At 45.5% G+C, this 23803-nt stretch overlaps 1 protein-coding gene across 2 annotated transcripts in view; it reads left to right on the forward strand.

The window, feature by feature from the left end:
* The first annotated feature begins 11145 nt into the window (after window positions 1-11145).
* AHI1 (Abelson helper integration site 1) overlaps window positions 11146-23803 on the forward strand; it is a 971238-nt gene continuing 958580 nt past the window's right edge. The window contains exon 1 of one of the 2 annotated variants that reach the window (XM_085611599.1): window positions 11146-11376. The gene's annotated coding sequence lies outside the window, so the exon portion shown is untranslated. The remainder of the gene's footprint in view (window positions 11377-23803) is intronic. The other variant, XM_085611600.1, reaches the window with a different exon arrangement.

A 23803-nucleotide genomic window follows, 5' to 3' on the forward strand; every position in this document is an offset into this window, starting at 1 on the left:
TCCTGAGAGTTATCTTATCCGACATCGGAGAAGAAGCGGAAGATCAGGAAATCCTACATGTGGATGACGAGAAAGAAGTGAAAGACGACGAAAGGCCAAGCTGAGTAATTTAGGCAATCCTTGTAGGAATACACAGGATTGAATAAGAAAATTGCAATATTTGGATAACCTGATAAGTTTAGCTTAAAAGCTAAAGGAGGCGGAGTAAAGGAGGCTAAAAAGACACGGTTAGATCTAACAAGATGGCTAACATAGATGATAACAAGAGTAGATGTACCTTCATGAGAAGATGGTGCAAGACATGTTGCTGCTGTACAGGATTATTAATGCTTCTTTGGAGCGTACTCGCTCTTTTGATCTCTTTCAAAGTAACTCTAGATACATTAGCAGGACATACTGAGAATATGACTAATATAGTGAAAAACTCACAAAAAGTAATACCAGTTAGAACAAGCACAGAGCATGTGCATCAAGATAGATCAATAAATGATTTCTCTAGTAATGTGTTTTCAAAATTGTTGTATGAATATGTTAAAACAATGGAAGTAAGGGATTGCTACGTCTGCATGCAATTACCTGCATCTGTTTCAGAAGGGGTGACTTATCATCACCTCTCAGCAACTTATGGAATAACATGTAGCGTTTTGACTAGTATATTTTATCAAGTAGGAAAATTAGAGTACAATTTGTCTAACATAGATAATATTCTTGGACGATTGCCCATGAATAAAGAATTAAATCCAGCTAAAGAAGCTAATACATTAGGAGAAATGGTTATAGAAACTAAAGGACTAACTCTAGAATATATTTTTAAGAACAATTTAACTTGCAGTTTGAAAACAGAAGAGAAAACATTCTTGGATATGGTTGAGGAGAGAAGATTGAAAATACACAAGAATGCAGAAGGACATAAAGAAGGGGAAAACATTTGGGCAATAGATGGGAACAAGGAAACGCACGGTGATGTTAGACCAACAATAGCTATAGATTCACCACAGAAAGGCAAATTATGCATCATGAGAGAAAGATCCCAGTATGATTACATATACATAGGGACAAATGAGTGTCATGATACATACTTCATTGCATCTGGATGGGGATTTAGAGGTGGAGAAGACCCAGTTTTTCCTGGATTGTATTATATTTGTGGGAACAAGGCTTATTACAGGCTGCCTGACCATTGGTATGGCACATGTTATGTAGGCCTGGTCCTTCCAAAGATTTTTCACATGAATAGAGTAGAAAATAGTGGATCAAATAACCTACTAATGCGTAGCATAAGAGAAACCTGGTTAGAAATTGTAGGTGATATTTTTGGAGCCTTGATACCAGCAGTGGGAATATATTTGAATGCAAATAATATTCGGAAGCTGTCCACTATAGTGGATCGTTTATCAACAAGCACAGCTGGAGGATTTCTATTGGTAAACACTGAATTGGTTGCCATGCGTGCTATGATTATGCAAAATCGACTTGCCCTTGATATTCTATTGGCAAAAGAGGGTGGAGTCTGTGGAATGCTGAAAGTTCAACATTGTTGCACTTACATTCCTGACGAAAGCAGAGATCTAAAAGTCTATATTAAAAATATTACAGAATTGCATGACGAAATAGAACCACTGGAGGTTGAAAGTATCTGGACTAGAATTAGTAATAAGATGGCTGCTATAAAAGCTTTCTTAGGTAAATTAGGTAGTACTATATTAGGGAAAATATTATTTCCATTAACCTGTGTGATTTTTGTATTATTACTACTTAGATTAGGATGTATGTGTTGTAGATATAGGAGAAATAAAAAGAAGGTTAAAAGAGAAATTTACAAAAAGAGAGAAAAGAAACCAGAAAAAGATCTCAATGAAATAGAAATGGAAGAATGGAAGGAGAGCATGTATGATAGAACCCAAAGAGAAAATGAAAGGGAAACTGAATTTTAATTAAGCAAAAAGACATTTCAAATTTCTGCAAAAGGGGAAACCAAATTGAAATTTGTGGGTTGTTTAGTGGTGATAAAATCACCAAAGGGGGGATTGCTGGAGCGGGTAAAATAAAAATATTTGGTATACCCAATCCATTTATATATGTTTATATTAAAATGACTAAACGATAAATTTAATGATTAAAACATTGTGCTGTGATAAACTAACCAACCTTATTAATCAAGAGAATATATGTGGGAACGCATTTGCATGGCTAAATTAATAGGTGAACTAAGACTGTACGCATATTAAAAATTATATGTTTAGTTTAAGCAATGTTTATGTGATTTGCGCTTAAATAAACCTGCATTTAACGGCTTTAATTGTCGCATATGGCTAGATAAATGCACACACATAAGGGTATTAGCAAGGGAATAACATTATTTTATTCATTTCCATGTATTAATTACGTTTTGTGTTTCTTTACCTTAAGTTGACTATTTCGGCATGCTAAAAGATGGCCGCCAAATGAATCCACACTAAAGTACATGACTTCATGCAATTGACAGCAGAGGAAGGCGTCTACACTGACTACGTAGCAACCTCTCCTTGAACCCCTGTACCAGGTCCATGAAGACTACTCTGGGCGAGAAGCTAATGTCCTTGAACATGGAAGAAATGTTGCTAGTTTGGAGCCAAAAGCCACCTTTTCCACAATAGACGGATACATTCCTGACCTGGGAACGATTTTCCCATACGCCTGGTTGAATACATCATCCGAATGTGAACATTAAATATGTTGCTTAAATTCTTGGGACGGGGCTGAATTCAGCCAATGAAATGACTAGAAATTATGAAATGTTTCCTTTATATGCAAAATTTCAGAATAAATATTAGTAGTCCAGAGAGGGAAAAAAGCCGGTTACCACCCTATGATCTTGAGACGCACCCTGATCGATGCTACTCACGACGCTGACAGCAGAGGACGGGACGCTAGACTCTTTGATGATTTTCTGAGGACCTGATTCTGACTTAGAGAACGACAATTAGCCAGAATAGGTAACTATGACTCAAGATTCTATTGCTCTTGTTAGGACTTTGATTTACAAATTTAATTAGATAAAGAATTAAGTGTTTGAAGAACTGTGTCGGGTGGTTATTTCTTGAAATGTATATTTTATTAGCATAATAAATTGAAGTGTTTATCATCACCTCCCTAGTCAACTAAATGATCCAATTGGCCTCCGGATGGAGGAAATGTCAGGATAAAATTAAATAGATGTGGTCTCCTCCATCCAAGGGAAATAAAGCTGTAGTTCGGAAGGGAATTTGAAGACCCAATTTCCCCTGTAGGCACGGATAGATTGATGTGAATGAATGTTGGTGTTATGGGCCCCACCAGCGTGTGATGTGTGTATGTGCGTGTGACTGTGAAATCATTTCCGTCCGTGGAAGCAGAAGGAGATTTTGTGTTCTGAACTGCACCAAATGTGCCTGCTGCAAAGAAAATGTAGCATGCCCATCACAAAGTGCACATATTGTAAATAGGTCAGTGGGTTACTGCTTTTGTCAGTAAGATCCTTTTGTTACTTGCAGTTTATGAGTTAAAATCCTAACAAAGAACAGTGAGCTATTAACTTTCATCTTAGAGCTGCATACAAACTGCAAGGTATAAACTAGATCTTTATGTTTTTTTCCCTAAGCCTTTGATTATCCTGATGTTGCAAAAAGTGTTCATTTGGATAGAAATCAATAATGGTTATTAAAGAGAACCCCCAATCATGGTATTAAGTTTTAAATTCTGAGTTTATGTTTCTCCAGATCAATCACTATTAAACTATACTGCCAACTAATATGGTTGTCATGTGACTCCTACATCTTGTAGTCCTTTGTCTTATGTAACATTTCCTATACAGTGATTTACACACGTAAAATTGATTGTCGCTGTGTATATTGCTGACCGCAGAAAATACATGGCTCAGAAATAAATGGCTTGTGTTTCCATTTTTAAGTATATTTGGGACATTCTGTGATTAGAAACATATCCCTCTTTGTGAATTTATTTTAATGTAAATAACTCATATTAATCGTTAAATAATCATGTGTATCTTTTGGTTGAATTACAAAACATAATAACGCGCTTGAGAACCTGCCCGGTGAACTCTGCTTGTGCTGACTACATTGCCCAGAACACCCGTCTCCCAGGAGGGAGGAGAATCACCAGCTGACGCGCTGATAAGCGCAGGAGACCAACGCTGCGCGGGACGCGCTTGAGAACCTGCCCGGTGAACTCTGCTTGTGCTGACTCCATTGCCCAGAACACCCGTCTCCCAGGAGGGAGGAGAATCACCAGCTGACGCGCTGATAAGCGCGGGAGACCAACGCTGCGCGGGACGCGCTTGAGAACCTGCCCGGTGAACTCTGCTTGTGCTGACTCCATTGCCCAGAACACCCGTCTCCCAGGAGGGAGGAGAATCACCAGCTGACGCGCTGATAAGCGCGGGAGACCAACGCTGCGCGGGACGTGCGCGGGCGAAGCCCGGGCCAAGGGCGGGCCCGTCCTTGCCCGTCAAAGTCCAGATAAGGCTGGGCTGGGCTATTCCCCTAACATCTGTGGTGGAAATTTGAGTAGTCAGTGTGCCATCTGTCGCTGCCGTGAGGGGATCGGCGTCCAAGAAGCCTCATTCCAGGAACTGTGAGCTGGCCAAGAGGGGTATTGACTTGTTCTATTTTCGTTGTGCATTTCCCTAGGCTGTGGTGTTACTATAGGGGAAGGCGGGCTGCTCCCAGAGAAGATCGTTCTTTGTCTGACCTCGCAGTATGTCTAAAAGGAGAGCTGGCGATAAGGTGGGGGGGACACTAGATGATTATCTAATTAGAGCTGAGTCAGCGTTGAACCTTGAGATCTTAGCGGTGGAACGCAGACTCTCTCTAGATCCTACATCTTCCTCCCTCCCATGTGCCCAGTTGCAGGCTGACTTGCCTGTTTCTGATCACTCTAGTTTAGTTGATGGCACCACTATTCCCCCATTGCCTACCCTCCTTGCCCAGGAGCCTATGGACTCTGCCCAGGCCTGTGTTGTTATTCAAAGTCCAACCAGGGTCACCACAAGAGGGAGGCTGACTCATAAAGCTAAAAAAAAAGAAGTTATTAGTAAAAATAAGAGAGGTCAAGGAACGAGTAAGCCCTTTGTTGTGTCATCTAATTTTGAGCCTAGTTGGTCCACCGTCGAAGGGCAAAGCTCTGATCATAACTTTACCCCCCCGAGCCAGGACCTGTTTCAGCCTCTATTGGATGTACTTATTGTTGGACTTAAAGACCATCTAGCTTGTCTCCTAACACCCATCCACCACAAATTGGACCTTGTTGCCGATAGATTGGATAAATTGGAAGCTAGACTTGCTGGTGATAAGTCATCAGCCTTAGGGCCTCCCACACTGTCAAATGGGGCGATGACAGTGGGGGTGACTAATGTGGCCGGTAGAGCTAGTCTATCAAGGTCAGTGGGGGTTATGCCACATTCATTATCTACAGGGGAAGATAAGGGCCAAGATACAGGTCTAGGTGAGGCTACCGACGGGGGTTTTAATAACCATCGTGACGTGCAAAGATGCCCCCTCCAGAGCAACAGGGCTGGTAATGAGGCGGTGGGAGCAGGGAGCTCTACAATGCCTTTTAGTTTACATCTTCCTCCCCAAGCCACCCCCTATTCTATAGTCTTGGCTAATGTTCCACCACTCACGGAAGGATCTTATGAACACTGGTCCAATCTTAAGAACAAATCCCTGCATTACTTGAGCTCTAAAATTGGTAATAGTAGGGCTTTGTTTGATGATTTCAACATGGTTAGGCGCATCAACTGGATTGGTCAGTCTTATAAGTCCCTTTCTGGGGACTGTGTTGTGTTGAGTTTTAAGTCTCCTGCTCTGGTTAAATATATTTTGGAAGTTACCCACCATCTACCCCCAGTTTCTAACTCGATCAAAATTCTCCCTTTGGGTTTCTTTTATAGGCCAGGCCCCTTACAGTCAAAGTGGGATAATCGTGCCCTTCCAATAATTCCTGTAAGGTCTTATCTGCCCACTGCGATTTCCAATCGCTTTGATATCCTCTCATCACTTGAGGATAACGATTGACGCATGGATGGTTCTCACTGCTCCTTACCGCTTGTTTCGGGGTCCTTGGGCCCTAATTGTCATCAGATCCTGGATATTATCATTAAGCCATCACCTTCTAATGTTATCCCAAGTAGGGCTAATCCATCTGGTTCTATACAACTATTCCCTGTTGTATTGAACGATCGCCAGGTTGTTCCAGGTCAAGCGGTGAATATCGGGGTTGCAATCTCCTCATTAAAATTAGGCTCTTGGAACATCGCAGGGTTGGGGTCTAGGCTTGATGTTCCTGATTGGGCCAATTTTATTGACGAGTTTGAGATATGGGCATTTCAAGAGACCTGGGCATTGACTCCCCACTTTCGCACAGGTTTTCTGAATTTTTATAAGCTTGCTGTTAAGGGTCACAGGGGCAGACCCATGAGTGGTCTAACCACATGGGTACGTCAATGTGAAGGTGTCACCGTGACAGAGGTCCCAATTGACAGTTCTGATATTTTGATTATCAGTGGCCTCAATCTCCTAATAATAAACATTTATACAAGGGGTCTTCCGGGAGGCAAATGTTCTCCCACTTGTCTTCTTTTGGAGGATTATTTAGTGTCCGAACCAAAGTCCATTAATAAGATTGTGGCCAGAGACTTTAATGTCTGTTTTGAGCCCTTGGGGGTCGACCTTGGGGACTTCACAGAGGACGAAGATTCAACTTGGGGTGTTCCCCAGCTGGAGCTCGAACCTATAAGTAAATGGACTCAAGCTGCCCTTTTTATGAAAGGCTTATGTCTAAACCAGGGCATGAGAGCAGTTAATGGGCGAACAAAATCAGATAGGTTGGGGAGGTCGACTTTTGACAATGGCAGAACTGGGAGCCGAATTGACTATATATTAGTCAATTTGGAAATGTGGCCGCTCATTGACGATATGGTGGTAGTAAGTAGAGTCGAGAGCGACCACAATCCCCTTGCATTGCGTATTAAAGACAACAGTTTTGCTTTCCCCCCCATTTCTCCTGATGGCCAAACCCCTATGGATGTTTTCCTCACAAATGATCTTAGAAGGGTGAGATGGCCGAAAATCGCCACTTGTGAAACTTCACGGGCAGCCATTAGGAAACTAATTAACAATGCTCTGGTCTTACTTAATCAGCTGAAGTCCCAAAGTTTGATTAAGGATAATATTCGGGACATCCACAATAAGCTCTTTGCCGAACTTAAATCTTTTTTTGTGAAAACTCATCCCGCTACTGGTAAAGGCAAAGCGCAGAGACCCCGTTCGTGGTTCAATAGGGACTGTAGATTGGCCCAAAGTGCTTTAATACTGGCCATTAAATCTGGCTCACCCACCACTATACAAATATGTAGATCTGTATATAAAACTGCCCAACTCAAGGCGAAGCAGAACTGGGATGAAGATCGCTGGTTGGATCTTCATCAGGCCTGCCATGACCGTAATATGGTCCAATTTTGGCATCTTCTTAAATGGGGTAACTGCCCCTCGGATATTCGTCCCACTAATCATGTTGAGCCTCAACAGTGGGTCGCGTATTTTGAGGATCAGTTTAAGGTTGGTGACAAGACGGCTACATACATGTCTTGTCCATCCGGTGTTGAAAATCCCCTAGAATTTTCCTCCTGTGAAGTTAAGTTGGTGCTAAGATCAATTAAGAGTGGTAAAGCCCCGGGTCCAGACTGTATTCCTGCTGATTTATTCATTCAGGAGCAAGATGTATGGATCCCGTATCTGACTATGCTGGCTAATGCCCTTACGGGTGGTGCTGCTGTCCCTGACTCGTGGCTCGGGGCAGAGATATTGCCGATCTATAAGAAAGGCGATCGCTCTGCCCCGGGCAATTACAGACCTATTAGTCTTATTGACGCAGTACAAAAAATTATAGCCCGTCTTGTTTTGGGTCGTATTCAAACCTGGATGTCTGATTTTGATGTGTTGTCCCCACTTCAGGCAAGGTTCCGCTCTCATATTGGGACCCTGGACCAAGCATTCAGGGTAGTACTCCTTTATTGGAAGGAAGTTTTTTTGGGGGTTGGTAAGTTGTATGCGGCCTTCGTGGACCTAAGGTCCGCGTTTGACCTTGTGCCGAGGGACAAGTTATGGAAAGCACTTTTGGAGATGGGCATGCCAAAAGAATTGGTCTCCTTTTTGGTTACTAGCCATGAAGATACGTTTGCCCGTGTCCGTTGGGGCAAACCAGGGGAGGTGACAGATAGATTTAAAGTGTCTAAAGGAGTTCGCCAAGGGTGTGTGCTCGCTCCCACTTTGTTTTCTTTATTTATTAATAGGGTCATAAATTACTTTTTCAATGACCCTACTGATGCTCCCACCCTGGCGGGAATGAAGATTCCCCTACTCATGTTCGCAGATGACACCCTTTTGATCTCGAAGACGAGACAGGGTTTGCAGCTAGCCCTGTCTCGCTTCGAGATCTTTTGTCGCGAACATGAGTTGGAAATAAATGTTGGGAAAACCAAGTTTATGGTTTTCCGTGGTCCCCGGCGTATTAAGGCGCAGGTATGTCTGGGCGGTGTCAACTTAACCCAAACGGCTGTCTTTACCTATCTAGGGGTCACCTTTAGTGAGACTTGCAGCTGGTCTCATCAGTTGGATCTTCTTGCTCTTAAACATTACCAATTGGGTGGTGCTTTGCTGAAAGAGCATAAACTCTCCCTAACTAAACCATTAGCCCCCCTAATGAAGATCTATGGCTCCAAGATTCTACCTGCCATCTTATATGGTGCTGAGATCTGGGGATTTAGTAACCTGTCCAAGCTGAAGACCGCCCAGAATAAATTCCTTAGGTCAGCTATTGGGCTTCCCCAATCTACTCCGCGCATCCCCTTATTGTACGACCTGGGAATCCAGCCTATAGAGGATTGGGCAGGGTATAGACCTTTGGCGTTTTGGCGTCGCCTGTGGACTACTCCTGAACTATCGATCTATGCAAAAGCCCTCTTGGAGGTCAAAGGGATGGAGGGTTCGCACAGGATTCCCTGGTTGTCCAGTATTAAAACCCTGTTGATTGACCTTGGGATGCGTGACCTATGGGCTAACCCTGATTCTGTGGTCTTTCCGTCTAAAAAAGTCCTTAAGTATGCCTATTGGTGCTTTATCAAGAACAGGAGATGTGTTTCCCTCCTAGGCCCTACGATGACTGCTACATTCCTAGTTCTTAAGGACGAGTCTGCTTATGAAAATTACTGGGATACTATTTTGAAGTATTTTGATCGTAAACTGTATCACCAGTTTAGAGTGGGCGCCCTACCACTGCGAGGACTCACCAAAAGCTGGAGTCCTCTTGGTAGTGATAAGTGCCCCTTCTGCGTAGATAAGATTGAAACGTTGGACCATTTCCTTTTTGGTTGCCCAATTTACCAACTCCCTCGTCGCGTTTGGCTTCGACCTGTTTGCAGATTAATGAGTACTCGCTCTGCACAGGTTGCTAGTAGAATCTTGAAAACAGATACTTCAAAACCCATAGTCATAGGTGTTGCCAAATTTATTAGCTGGGTATGGATTCTCAGGGCAAGGAAACTTAAGATGTGATTTGTGTTCTGCTAGCTACTATTACTAGTACCTTATTATGGATTATTAGGTTAACTGGCGTGTCCCTTACTGTATCTCACTATATTTTATTATGCTGTGATTATTTTTAAATCTACCTGTTTTTATGTAATATTTTAAAGGTTTAGTAGCTTTATCTTGTATTATAACATGAATTGTATTATATATGAAATGTTTTTACTTGTGTAGAATGTCTTTTATGATGTGAATCGAATAAAGACTTACTGACTGACTGACTGACTGACAAAAAACATAATAAGCTGTAACCGGTCAGTGAAATGCCAAACAAATACTAAAGATTGGGATGTTTTGCCAATCCTGGCCACACCTCTAACTCCGCCCACTGACCCCATTCTCGGGTTATTCCCGCCCTCTGATTCTCCGCCCACAGTTCCCCTACTTTTTTTTTCCCCACTTCGACCACTGCAGGCATCACAGAGCAGCGGGCACTGCCCAGGTTTAACCTAAAACCAGCCACAAATAAACGAGTAATCGTGAGTCCGAAAGTAGAGTTTTAGCATTGGAAAGGCCAGAAGGAAAGGTTTTTGACACATTGCTGTGCACGTGCAAACTTGCGTGGACAATTCCCAGGTACCGATCTACCAACTCGAATACTCGGAAGTGCTTCAAGGCTATCGAGTGGGCGCTACGCAAGAAGTATATCCAGTCACTTGTAAAAAAGTCCATACACTTTCTTAGCTTACAGCGTGGCAACAACAGACAGTTTCTTAGCAGTAGGACACCCATCAGGCATACATACCGACATTTTAGAGGAGGAAAGCGGGACAAACATAATCGGGAGAATGTATTTTTCCCAATAGTCTTCTAATCACCCGCGGCACAGATTCACGGACATGACGTCACGGAGTAAATCAGTGAGGTACAGTGATGAAATGAGGCTGGGTTACGAGATGGTGTCACTCATAATTGTAGAATCTCACTCAAAATCCCACTGAAATTATGAAAATGTCATACATAAGCGATCTAAAACCTTTGCTTTTATGGCACTGGTTGGCTATCCGAATCAGTAAAGGGATGAACATATAGTGTCAAAGCGCAGCAGCACTGAGTAACATTATTTACACAGCTCCCTGTATGGGCGGGGTTACGGAGCTGCTATCCAATAGGACAGAGCTCCGAAGATAGCCAATGATCAGAAAATACACATAACCTATGGATTCCCCATATTGGTGAACATCGTCAAACAGTACGGCCATCTTGAAACTTCAAGATGGTGTCCTCCTCATATTAAAATTATAGGGAAAACATATGCAACCTTTCTCAAGCACACTTATTTACACAATTTTGATTCTTTTATACTTAGTCTTCTAACTTACTATGTTGCTCCAAAGAAATCAATGTAAAATATTATTTTTAAAATTTGAAAGTGCATTTTATCTCTGATCCTAAAAACATGTTGTTACTAATGAAGTTTAAAATTGCTATTCTAGTCGGCCGCTTTCAAGCTCCTAATTCGCAATTGCTCTATTAATGCAGTTTACAATATAATATTTTCACACTGCCCCGTAACCTTTGTGAGTCAGTGCTGAGATGGGCGGAGCCTGGTAGATTCCCTAGGTTGGAAGTGTTCGTTGTTGACATCGGAACCATCGCAACCGACACCCGGGAGCTGGCAGTGGCAGCTCGTGCCGCAGAGGGGACGGGGAAGATCAATGAATGGTAGCCAGGGACTGACAGATGCTACGGGAGATGGAGTGCTATGAATAGTCGCCAGCAACAGTAATCGCCTACATGGTGCCTCTTTCAGGTCAGACCTCTTGTGCCCAATATAAGTTTTATTGAGTACAGTTGTCCAGCGTATTTGTGTGGTTTTAGACAAAACGCGTTCTTTTAAAAGAAAATGTTATTTTCCTAACAAGAGCCTCTGTTAGGATGTCACCGCAACGAGCTGTGCACTTTAAACATCTGTAAAAGGAAACCAGGGTCGTCTGCTACGTAAACGTTGGTGTGTTGAGCTGTCAGATAGTATTTTGCTAAAACCAGAGAAACCTCCCCCTTGAATTAGGGCTGGGAGGTTCGACGAGGGAGACTGTATTCTTGGGGTGCCTGCCAGGCCAGGGAAACCTTGACGCGCTGTCCTTCGTGAGTCAGGCGTGTACAGAGCACTTAGTGCCTTGCGTGTGGGTTCTTGAAGCTAGGTGACCAGACATAGAGTTAACTAAATGCTGGCAGCGAACCCCCGATAGTTGCTGAGGTTTCCAAGAGTGCCTGGCTAGGGCTTTCAGTGGCTCGCCAACTTCTAGTGACACCTACATGGAGCTCCGCAGTCTTCGAGAAAAGTGCTTTGTTTTGCAAGATTTTTAGGTCTGGTGTTTGTTTAACACTGCTTTAGTATATTCGCTAAACTGTTGTTTTACAAAAATATATGTATAATAATACATACCTGTCGGGGTATATGGTCAGTGATCTTTATCCATTAATCTTTCCTCTTGTCTTCCACTCTTTACTTCTGCTCACCACACTGTACACCGTGGATCAATGGCGCAGAACATTGTAAGGAATGCACTAGATGTATTTGTCTATGGCAAGTTCTCTATATTAATAAACATTACAGTTTAGAAGTCTATAAATATGTGATGCGAAGTTGATCAGATATTTAGGGCCACTCTGCCATGTTGCATGCTGGTATTTTGATAATCCAATTTGTGATGTGATTAAAATTATGTTCATTATCCTCTTATTAATGGTAGGTATGGTATGAATGAAATGAAATGATGGTGCCCATCTCATACCAGTACAGCAGGTCCAAGCCCCAACAGTTTCTCTGCTTGTTATTGACCTGTATTTCTCATCCCTGTAATCTACCTATTTCAAGTCTGCTCTTTTACAGCAACCTATCCGTCCCTGTCCCGCAACCAGTATTACACGGTGCTTCTGCCCACCTGTTAGACTTACTTACTTACTTAGACTTACACTTACTGTTAGACTACGGACACATACAGTTATGGCCTTCCAAGCAAAACATCATGATCATTTTGCATGGTTCCCTTCTCTCCTTAACACCCGATAAGGCCTTCTTTTTAGTGAACCAAAAGGGGAGAGTGAGTCTTTTATTTCAGTGTTTCCAGAATTTTATGACATGTACCGGAGTGTGTGTTTCTCTATCGATCTGTAGAGTCACACTTTATCTAGGCCGCAACCCTTAAATCTGAACTATAGCTTTTAATTTGTTAGCTCTTTTGTGAGCTGTGCCAGCCTTTCACATAAACAAAAATATATGAAGGTTTATGTAGAATTTGCTTGTACCAATTGTAGTAAGGCTTTGGGAGATATTTATTTGCCCAAGATCACACACTTTCTTCTAAGTGGGATGGGAAAACTATGATAGGGGGCCAGAATTCATAAGTTGCAAAGCTGAGTGTTAAACACTAGACAGTAGATCCTCTGAAGCACAATTTTCTGGTCCTATTACTTCTACACAGATAGATTTTCATAGAATTCAATTACCTGGACCCCCACACGTTTGCGCTAGAATGCTAATAATTTCCTATGGTATACTGTGTTATAATTTACATGGGCCTTTTGCTGATTATGTCTGTATTGCAAATTAGTTCTTGCTCATTACATGTAAAGTAAGTTATAATTAAAATAAATAAATTGTATTTACATTTTCAAAACAATCGACAATACAGCACCACGAGAGAGGGAGAGACAGGAGTACATCGACATTTATCTCGGGTGATTCAGTGAAACAGAGCAAAGCGTCAATACGATCATTCCATTACTCTCCAGTCTAACGTGAAGGGAACTGTTCACCCCCATGTGATCTCTAAACCACATTGAATCTCCCATCGTATATGAATTATGTCCTCCACCCGATCTAACAATCACTTTCAGAGTCACATTCACTGTCAGTGCCCTGACCCTCTGCATCAATCTCAAGACCCAAGAACCCCTGCAAACACAGCACTCCACACAGCGATATCCTCTTCTGCTTTCTCATCCCTCCTACTGAGTCTCATATGTGCTTCCTCCGCAACAGCCCACTCATAACATCTATTCGCCAACTATCAAAGTAAGGAGCCTTTCGAACCATCCAGATATTGGCAGTGTCATCTATAAATTATTATAATTATACCGAGGATAATCGATCCATGCCTTGGCTGCCTGTTACGAGTTTCCTGTGTGCCACCATTGCCCTTTCTAGCTGAGGCTACATTAACAGCGACCTATTTTTTAGGTCTGGGCTTTGAGCCCTCTTTAGTTGCCTCACCATACTATTGATTTTCCAAAATAATCATACATAATCTCTGTGCAGACTGAGTCTTTTGGTCATCATCCACTTGTCTACTAAGTTGTCATTCACAATTTGCTTCTGCCTATCACAGCATACAGCATGGGGCAGTGGGTCATCCCACTTTACTCACTTTGAGTGTCTACACCAAGCTAGTGCACATTGTTCATATCTGATTAAATGTAGTTCCTTATCTTTTCAGTGTCAAAGCTAATTCAAATTCAGTTTATTTTATTAACTTTAAATTCCTTCTTTTTATTTTGCCTACACTACTTTTTAAAGCTTATGTTATAAAGTTTTTATGTGACATTGTACCTTCTTGAGAACTGAGAGGTTGGTTGAAACTGGTCTGGTGTTGCTTATGCAGGGCACAAGTCCTAAAAAAAGAAGTGGGGGGACGCTGTCACCGGAAGTGACGTCACAACAGGAATCTCATGAAAAGAAGTGGGGGGGGGCGCTGGCACCGGAAGTGACGTCACAACAGGACTCTCATGAAAAGAAGTGGGGGGACGCTGTCACCGGAAGTGACGTCACAACAGGAATCTCATGAGTATTCATATGCCTTTAGATGACGGGGCATTTCACAGCACTGCTACCCCTGGTCTGTTCCTCGATGTCCTTTGCAACCCCCCTTCCCCCCCACTCCCCCGAGGGGGTGCCCCAGTTGCACAACGAAGTGCTCAAAAGTGCACAAGATACAGAAGGACACACATTCCAAGCGTTAACCGCCAACGCCTGCTCGCTCCGCCTCCCAATCACTCCAGCCTGCACACACCACCGGTGCCTCTTAAAGTCTCCAATTACAAATATTAGCATATCTTTGGTAATTTACGGGAAACTTCCCTCCCACCCGGGCTCTCTGCTCACACAATGCTGTCCAGCTTTTGGGCAGGGGGGACGGCGTCCACCCGGAAAAACCTGGTAAAATAAGTGGGGGGACGCCGTCCACCCGCGTGGTACCCCGACTCGAGCCCTGTGCTTATGGTCCCTTCTCCAGGGGACCTTGCTTGGCAGTTTGGTACATAATGTTCCCATCAGGAGCGCAGTTTGTAATGATTCGCCTAAGCGGACATTCATCTAGAGAGACATGGTGGACGAAAACAGATGGACTGGAATATGGCCTGAGGGATTGCCAGTGACTGAGATTTTCTAGCATTCCATCCATCACTTTGTTGTTGTTTCAGCTTCTGAGGTTGGGCACACCTCAGCCTGTCCTCTACTTCCACAAGTTTGCTTCCCCTTGAATATTTCAGGAATTCTTTTGGCCCTTATCTTTGGTACCATTCGAAGGCCTGTCAGATCAGGCAAATCAGTACAGTAAGTTAGTAGAAAGAAAAGTGAACATGTATGGGTCTAATTTTTGACTTTGACGGAATTCATCAGCATTAAAGATGGCCTATGTTGACTGTGTATTAGTTTAGTAATAGAGGCTTCCTGACTCCCTTTCCTGATGCCTCTACGTGGGGCACGGCACTGAGGTGTGCCGAGGCAAGGCGGGCTCTGTTCTGCTCCAGATTCCTGATTCCCGGGACCATCTCCGTGATTCTGCGAGTTGCTGGCAGTGCGCGGTCACTTTTGAGGCATCGGAGGATCGTGGGACCGGCCCCAGGATGAGGCGCTCTACGGTAAGAGGCAAGCGCGGCCGCCATTAGTGGGCTGCCGCAGTAAGTGCGAGCCCCTGTCGGTTTTGCGGAGGCAGCCCAGCCAAGTTGGGTGCAGCCTGCAAAACCTCCTTGTGAGCCTCGCTTGACCCCCTATCCCCCGTCCTACCTCATCGCCCCTACCCCCATGCCTCAACAACCTCATAAACACATTTTTTTTAAAAGTGCTTCACCAACATATCCTGTACCTCCAGCACCCTCACCAATACCAGCTAACCCCCTGCTTCCCCCCCACCAACAGCACAAGAGGTCTAGCAGTGCACAGGCAAAGGGGAGGGGCGTCAGTGGTCCGAAGCCCAAGGGCCATTGGACACAAGAGGAGCCAGGCAAAACTAGCAAAAAGCACTCAAGCAAAAAAAGGAAACTGATATATTGCACAAAGGAGCAAGATTTAAGGAAAGACAAAGGAGCAAGGAAAGATCAAAGCGAAGAAGTATAAAACCCCTGGCATCCTGCCCTTGCCCTTCACCCAGACCTTAACATCAGCTCGGGCCAGCTTTTGCACAGGGTGCAGCAGCCACCGACCAGGCTCCCAGGCAGGATCCAGGTGGGTCCTAGCAAGGCACCAGCCAGCGCCCACGCTTCAAGCCACATCCGGGTTGGTATATTCACACATGGTAGGAGGTCAGGGAAAGCCAGAGGCGGAAGAAAGAAAACGCAAGGCAGGCCCAAAAGGGGGTCCACAAGGCATGGACCACACAAATAAATCACCTGGGTCAGAGTCAGCAACCCTCTTGGAGACAGACAAAACAAAAAATGGAGAGCCGTCCATGCCTACAATCACCATAACTGTCATGGACAGCGCAAGCATGCATGTCCCTGCTACAGAGATCAATTCTGACACAATTAAAGAAGGAGAGTTGTCCGCACTCACCGCACACTACACAGGTGGCAAAGCCAGAAAGCGGGCACTGATCACAGACTTTTTAAAAGTATGCCGCAGACTTTCGCCCAAGAGCCACAAGGACCACATGGACCATAAGGACGCCAAGTAAAGTAACAACAATACAGACCCCCAATGTGAAAGCATTGAGGACCTGTCACACAGCAGCTGCCATAATAAGAACAAAGAAATTCATGGTACAGAAATAAATGATCACCTCAGATCTCATCAGAGAAGACCAGAGCACGCAATCAACTAATCAAGATTCATCAATACTTAAGGCCTCAAACCCACCTGCTATTTTCCAAAGGCACCACCATCAGCTTGTCGAAGCTCTAGTCCACACCCAGCCGGACCCAAGCTGGGATCTACTAATCAGCCAAATGTCCCTTCCAGTCCAACAGCAACTGCAAATGATAACCCAAAAAACTGAGGACGACCCAACGCACATGCTAGATAATATCCTAAGCCCATTCGCACCATCCCATTCTCCCCTCCCACTGGCAGCCCTACTATCACCAGAACTACCGGAGTCCGTCATAGCCTGCACCCAAGGCCGCAATACTTTTGGCCTATCACTAGATCCACATAAAACGGTACAGAAAATGGACCTGGAATCACCTCAATACAAACTAAGCGGGCGCTTGCTAAACGAAGCTAAGGAGCCCAGCCCAGCCCCAGCGATTGCATCTAATACTTTATACAAAAACGAACAGCCAAGTAGGATCAAGAACCAATCGGACCAATCGAATCAATCAGATCAATCAGACAGATCCCAGATGAAAGCATCGATCGGCTCTCCAACATCCGCTAAACACCATGAAAACCATCGGTAAGGCAATGAAATATCATGCTGACAAGCTAGACACCCAAGTCGAGCTCTTAAACATCTTAGCCATCCACGTTCTGGGGATAGAACAAAAGTTGCATGCACACAATGATCGGGATGGTCCAGAAAGACCCGGACATTACATAACATACATGTCACTGCCCCCAAATAATTGTAAAACTAACAGCGGTACCAACATTAATGTCAACTGCTGGAGGTAGTTAGGGATCCCCAAACAAAGTCCACACTGGCAAAAGCCTGTGAACACGAGGGAGAAGGTCGGGGGAGCCCCCAGACCCTTAGGAGCTACATTCCAAGAGGCAATGAGACCCACAATGTTCCTGTGCGGGCAAGCTCACCCATTCTTGATGCCCTGAGGGAGCCTAAGCAACTGAGTGACCGCTGTCAAGCAGGAGCACCAGACATGTCACCCAACTACTACTGTCCACAACTGACAGTAGATGTAAGCCCCAAACAGACAAAATTGATAACTTCCCTCATGAAGAGGGAAAGAAAACGCTTGAGGAAAGCAAGGAAAAGTAAATCAAACAAACGGGGGTCAAACACATCGTCCTCACGAATTAAAACGCTCACCGCGAATGACATAAAAATTGAGAAGGATAACATTGAACAAAGTATCGGGAATGCTGTCTGTATTAAGGACCACTCCACTTCACCTACAAAAGATGCTGCCGCCTCAAGCAGCCCCAAACAACAAAAAAGTGCAAACTCACCAACAAGAAAAATATACAACATATTCAATCCTTTGGAAGGACGGGAACCAAACAAATTAACCACCCAGGTCACCCAAAAAACTAGCATCTTATTAACCCCTTTGGCTAAAACGACAAAAGCTAGCAAACTCAGCCCACAGGAGTGCCAGCAACAGGCTAGCTGTTTCGGAAGAGAGGCGCAACAACAAAGAAGTCAAGATAAGAGCACACTTCCTGGGAGGCACGGAGGTCAAATCAGTCATGAACCTTCAAAGCACTCAACAAAACAGTGCATGACACCATCCAAACTCAGCCCTAAATTATTCAGCGCTTACCGAGGCAGTAACAGAGACCCCAAGCGACTGAGCTAAAAAACAATACATTAATCTTCCCAGTACAGGCCTCAAAAAGATAGAGCTGGTCCCACATTACATTTCGATGGGAGCTCACGATATGTTAAACAGAAGCGCAATATTAAGACTACTTGAAGCCCTCCCAGCCCTAAGTCACATTAAATCCAGTGATCTGGAAAGTATTGAGTTCATATCCAATCCCAATCGAACCAGCCTAGAAATCACTATAGCAACCTGGACAGATCACTCCTTCGTAGAACAGATCTGGTGGCACAGGGAGTCCTTTTCTAAACAGGGCGTTGAGAAAAAAAAGGCGGAGCACCTCTGCTACCCAAGCCCGTTACAACAACCCAATTGAACAGTGGGCGTCCGAAAAGGTGCAAAAGGCCCTGATGAGTTCAGCATAACAAAAGGCGATGGCCAACAATTAGGAAAATTCCGATCACAATACCACACTCCGAATCTGCCAATTCCGTGGACTAACCGCAGGTGATCGCCCTAACTACGAACCACAGAGCTGCAAGAACAAAAGTACGCAAGGATTTAAAAAAAGCTCAGGGTTGCAAGATCTGCTCATGGAACGTGAATGGCTTAAGTGCAAAATTTGAAGATGCTGACTTTGTAGAGTTCATCCTACAGCACGACCTACTTCTATTCCAAGAAACCTGGCAGATCATAAAATCGCCAATAGTTGGCTACAAAGAATACCTCAACCCAGCCACAAAAGACGCAAAGTACGGAAGGGCAAAAGGCGGTCTATCAAATTTCATCTCGGCGGATATTCTCTGGAAAGACATAGTCATCGACCTTGATTCCTCCTGGATGCAATTCACCAAACTCAAAGCTTCGCCCTTGACTAGCTTGTTAATCTTGAACATCTATATCCATCCAGCTGAAAAGCGAAAGGGCATAGAGTTCAGCAACCGATCGCCGCACTTGAAGCTCTAAAACTCACTCATCCATAGGCCAATATAATACTGACTGAGGATTTTAATATGAACTTATTGCAAAGTGAGGAAAAAACATATTGGGCCATATGCAGGCAAGGCTGGGCAACACAAGCAGATGGGACAGCCTGGGCAAGAGATGTGCGGCTTTTCTGGACGAGCTTTCACTGTACACGCTAAATGGAGAGGGCCATTTGGACTGTCCTGCAGCATTCACTAGAGTGACGAACATAACAGGCACAACCATTGATTTCACCTTGGCGGACCTCGGTCGTTTTCCTTTTATTCCTGACTTCCAAATAAAGGAAAGAGCAGAAAGTGATCATCATCCTCAAACCTTTACATTAACCCCCATTCTAAAAAGGTCTGGGCAAGCCAAGGCTCTTTCTTCATCAACCCAATCCTACAATCTAAAACGACTCATGGAACAAAAGCAACATAGATTCCATCATGGGGACATGCTTCTCATAATTGGCGTCACCGGAAGCAGAGCCACATCATATAGAGGTCTGGGAGTCGTTTCTTAATAATTCAAACAAAAGAAATTCCACCCGTGCTAACGGCCATAAAGCCCCCAGAACCACCGGGGCAGCCTGGTATACATATAATCTAAGGACAAAAAAATACCTAAACAAATACCTAAGATCATTGAGAACTTGGGGCTCAGAACTGACACAACAGACCTTTACAGTAATAGCAAAAATGAAAAGAGATCTGTTGGACTTGGCCCTTTTTGGCAGGTTCACCACTAAACCTTTTGCCTTTTCTCTGACATGGTATTGGTGGTTTTAGGCCTCTGGGCACTTTAGCACTGTGGTCCAGTGTAAAGTGCGTGCGCTGTCTGTGTTACATTTGTAAGGTTGGCCTGCCCTCCCATAGGAATGCATTGGGGATTCTCTGATCAGTGTGTGTCAGTGGTAATTGCTGTTATGAGAGGAGCAGTGTGGTCAAGTCTGGTATGTACGAAATTGTGTGAATAAATGCTGCGCAATGGTGTGCGCAGATTTATTGTGGTTATTTTAGAAATGCCACTTTTAGAAGTTGGCCTTTCTGTGTGCTATGTTTCTGCCTGCCTGATGTGAATTGCATGTCTGGGTTTTGAGTGACAGGGGCTGGTGAGGTGTAGGTGGCTCCAGGAGGGCAGGGTGAGTCAGCGCTAGGCTGAATGGGACATCTACATTTTGAGTAGTGGAAGGAAAATCCCAGGTCCCTGTATAGGAGTGTGCCTGCCCTAGTGAATGCTGGCTCTATTCCCCTGTGGTGTGTCTGATGACGAGCCCCCACCTGACAAAGGGGAAGAGGAGCCTTGTAAACCAAGTGCTCCAAATCCCCCCCTGAACCAGTTGCATCTGGTTCCACCATGCCCTGTCCTACAGACAAAAGAAATGTGTCCTATAAAGGAAAGGGCTGTGACCCCATGTGCGCTCTTGTGCTTACCTAGGCTGGGGGGAGACACTCTGCCAGGAGGAACCGCCAAGGGACACAGCTGCAGCTTCTTGGGGGTCCCTGCGTGCTGGCCTGCCTGGCTGCGCCTGCTGGGGTGTCCCCAGCCCCAAGGACTTTTGTTTCTACCTGCTGGATTCCTTGCCCAGTTTTGCCCCAGGAACTTGGAGCGGCATAGCGCCTTGTGAGCACTATATTCCAATTGCCAGGAGTGAGGAGCAGGCGCCTGCAGTGCGAGGCTACGTGGGAATCCCTGCATGTGGGGCTCCCCCGCGCTCCTCATCTAAAAGACAGGGTGCCCACCCCGCATGTGGTGTGGTGCTGGTGGAAGCCCACCCCGTGGTGTCTGCAGTTTTACAAAACAGAGCGGGTGCCCACCCCGCGTTTTGAAAACTTTGGTGGGTGCCCACGACGCCTTCCTGCTTATTTCGCTAGCGGAAGCCCACCCCGTGTATTTATACTTTTTGAAAACCGAAGCGGGAGCCCACCCCGCCGGTTCGGGCCCCCTGCGCAAGGCCGCCGCCGAGAACACAGAGGATCCACAAGAGGGTCCGCCGCGCTGCCCGCGGAGACCCGGATGCCAGGCAGAGCGGCCTGGTTGTGGGCGGGGCACTCCGCGAGCAGTAGGAAGCAGACAGGAGCCTACCCTGCCTCTGTGCACACTAGGAAGTGAGGCAGTCAGTGAGTGGAGTCCCTGACCAGACCGAAGAGAGGGAGCAGACGGGAGCCTACCCCCCACTCCTGTGCCGAAGAAGAGCCGGAGCGCCCCTCCCGTGTGGTTGGGAGGAGCCCTGCGAGCAGCCCAGGAGGCTCGGAGCCTTGCAGGCTCCTTGCAGAAGTCCTGGTCCCAGGAGAAGGACCGGGTGAAAAACCGAGTCCTGCCCGAGCCGCGGAGAGTTCGGAGACGTTGCAGCAGAGAAACCCGGTGAGTGGGGCTCAGTCTTCCAGTGGTTGGGGGGTGTGTCGGGGCACATTGCCGGTGCCCTCCCCCTGTGCCAGTGCTTATTTGGTTTGTTTTTCCAGCTGCCCACCTTATAGCAGGCAGCTGCACCTATTGGGCCATTGTTTAGTTCCAGAGTCCCCGAGCGGGACTCCTACGTGCACCTTGTTGGAGCTTGCTTCTTTCCCAGCTGCCTGCGAGAGCGCAGGTAGCTGCAACGGTTGGGGGCATGTGGTTTTAATAAGGAGAGCAAGGAGTAAGCTCCCCTCCTGCCCTGCCCCAGCACTTTGTGCACTTGGCTTTTGCTGCTTCTGCAGCCATCCCTGACTCTGCGGGACATAGGGCATTAGAGCCCCTGTGAGAGGCCAGTTGACCTGGGGCCAGTTTCCATGTGTTGCGTCCCCGATTGGGGCACACTGTGGGTATGCTAAGTATGGCCCTAATGTGATTCATGTGGTGCACAGGAAATGTGCTCTGTCCATCCTTATTTATGCCTCTACTGGGGTTTATGAGTATGAGGTTTATGCTAATGTGATTCATGCCTGATATTATCTAGGTGGCCTATGTTTTATGTTTCAGGATAATGCTGAGTACAGTATTTTGACAGTAGTTACTGGTTGTGCGTTATGTATGATTTACTTGTGCATTTCTGAAGGTGCTGACAGTGGTCCAAGTGGCCCTGCCAGGTGTAAATAATCCCTTGTGAATATTGCCCATGCCAGTTGGCACAGTGTATATTGTGTGATTACTACTCTAATGTGTTTATGGTAATACAAAGGCTATTTTTATATATAATCTTGTGTGGAGTTCCTTTTGTAGTGTGCCTAGTGTGTTGTTGCTGTGTGTGTTGCGCAGTTGCTTTACACATTGCCTCCGGGATAAGCCTGACTGCTCGTGCCAAGCTACCAAGGGGGTGAGCAGGGGTTATCTTTGGCGTGTAACTCCCTTGCCCTGACTAGTGTGGTGGTCTCTGCTTGGCTTTGGCGCAAGCCTTAGCCAACTAGAGATCCCATTCCTAACATTGGTCGTCAGCGGTGAGGATAGGACTTGCGTTTGCGCAGTACCACAGCAGCAACTGGTTGCACTACAAGCTCTGCATTTAGAGAATCACGTGTTTGGGGATTATTGTTTCTGAGTTTTGTTTACTTATTTTTTCTCCTAAAAGTGTCATTTTTGAATTACGTACTCCTGTTGCAGCTCTTGCACCTAGGTCTCCTGTGTTGCACTTGTGTCTGATGCGCCCTGCCAAAATGGAGTCTGCCTTTAATTTTGATGATCTGTTTAAATACAGTATGTTGGAGTTGGTGGGGTTCAGTGAGGAGAGGGACATGGCAGTGAGTGGGTCACAAACCGAGTCAAAACTTCAGGGAAACCTGATCCAATGGCAAAAGGATGAATGGGAACATGAGCACGATGAGGAGAAGAGGGCCCTGGCTGCCCGCCAAGAGTGTGGTAGGTCTGAGTGTGGCCCTGAGGAGTCTGCACAGGAGGTAGAGAATGACAGGGCGGGGACGCCAGTAGAAAGTGAGGACCCCATAGATAGGGAGTCCCTTGCTGGGTCCAGTGCCAGTGGCAGTGCCCCATCCCTTTCCCTGTCCCCAGAGGAGTGGGCAGATAGGAGGGAAGAAAGGGAGCATCAGCTGGCTTTGGAGAAGCTCCGGTTAGAGCATGCCAAGGAGATAGCGCAGCTGAGTGTGGAGGAGAAAAAGTTAGAGACTGAGAGGGTCCTAGCGCAGGAGAGGATGGCGGAGGCTGAGAGGGCCTTCGCCTGGGAGAAATTAGCTCGGGAGGGTAGATTATCCCCAGTGTGCAGTTGTAGTTTTCTGGAATCCCCAGTAAGGGTGGGGTCCAGTGGTGGCAGCAATATGGAGTCCAGTGCAGGAAGTATGGTACCTTGTTCCCAGGAAGAGGCGTACAGGTTGAGATTCAGAGGCAGTAAGAAACTGTCTCGCCATTCTTGGGGGGAGTTTGTGGATGAATGTGGTGATGCACTGGCCGATTGGGTGATGGCTAGCATAGTAGATGATTTTGATTATGACGGGCTGGCCAATTTGATTGTCAAAGAGCACATTATCAGTCATTGTTTTCCGGGATTGCGCCAACACCTGTTGGGGTGTGAGCCCTCTGATCCCAGGGAGCTTGCACGAGAAGCAGACCTCTGGGTGGTTGCC

The sequence above is a fragment of the Triturus cristatus genome, chromosome 6, assembly GCF_964204655.1.
Source record: "Triturus cristatus chromosome 6, aTriCri1.1, whole genome shotgun sequence".
In the NCBI taxonomy this organism is placed as follows: domain Eukaryota; kingdom Metazoa; phylum Chordata; class Amphibia; order Caudata; family Salamandridae; genus Triturus; species Triturus cristatus.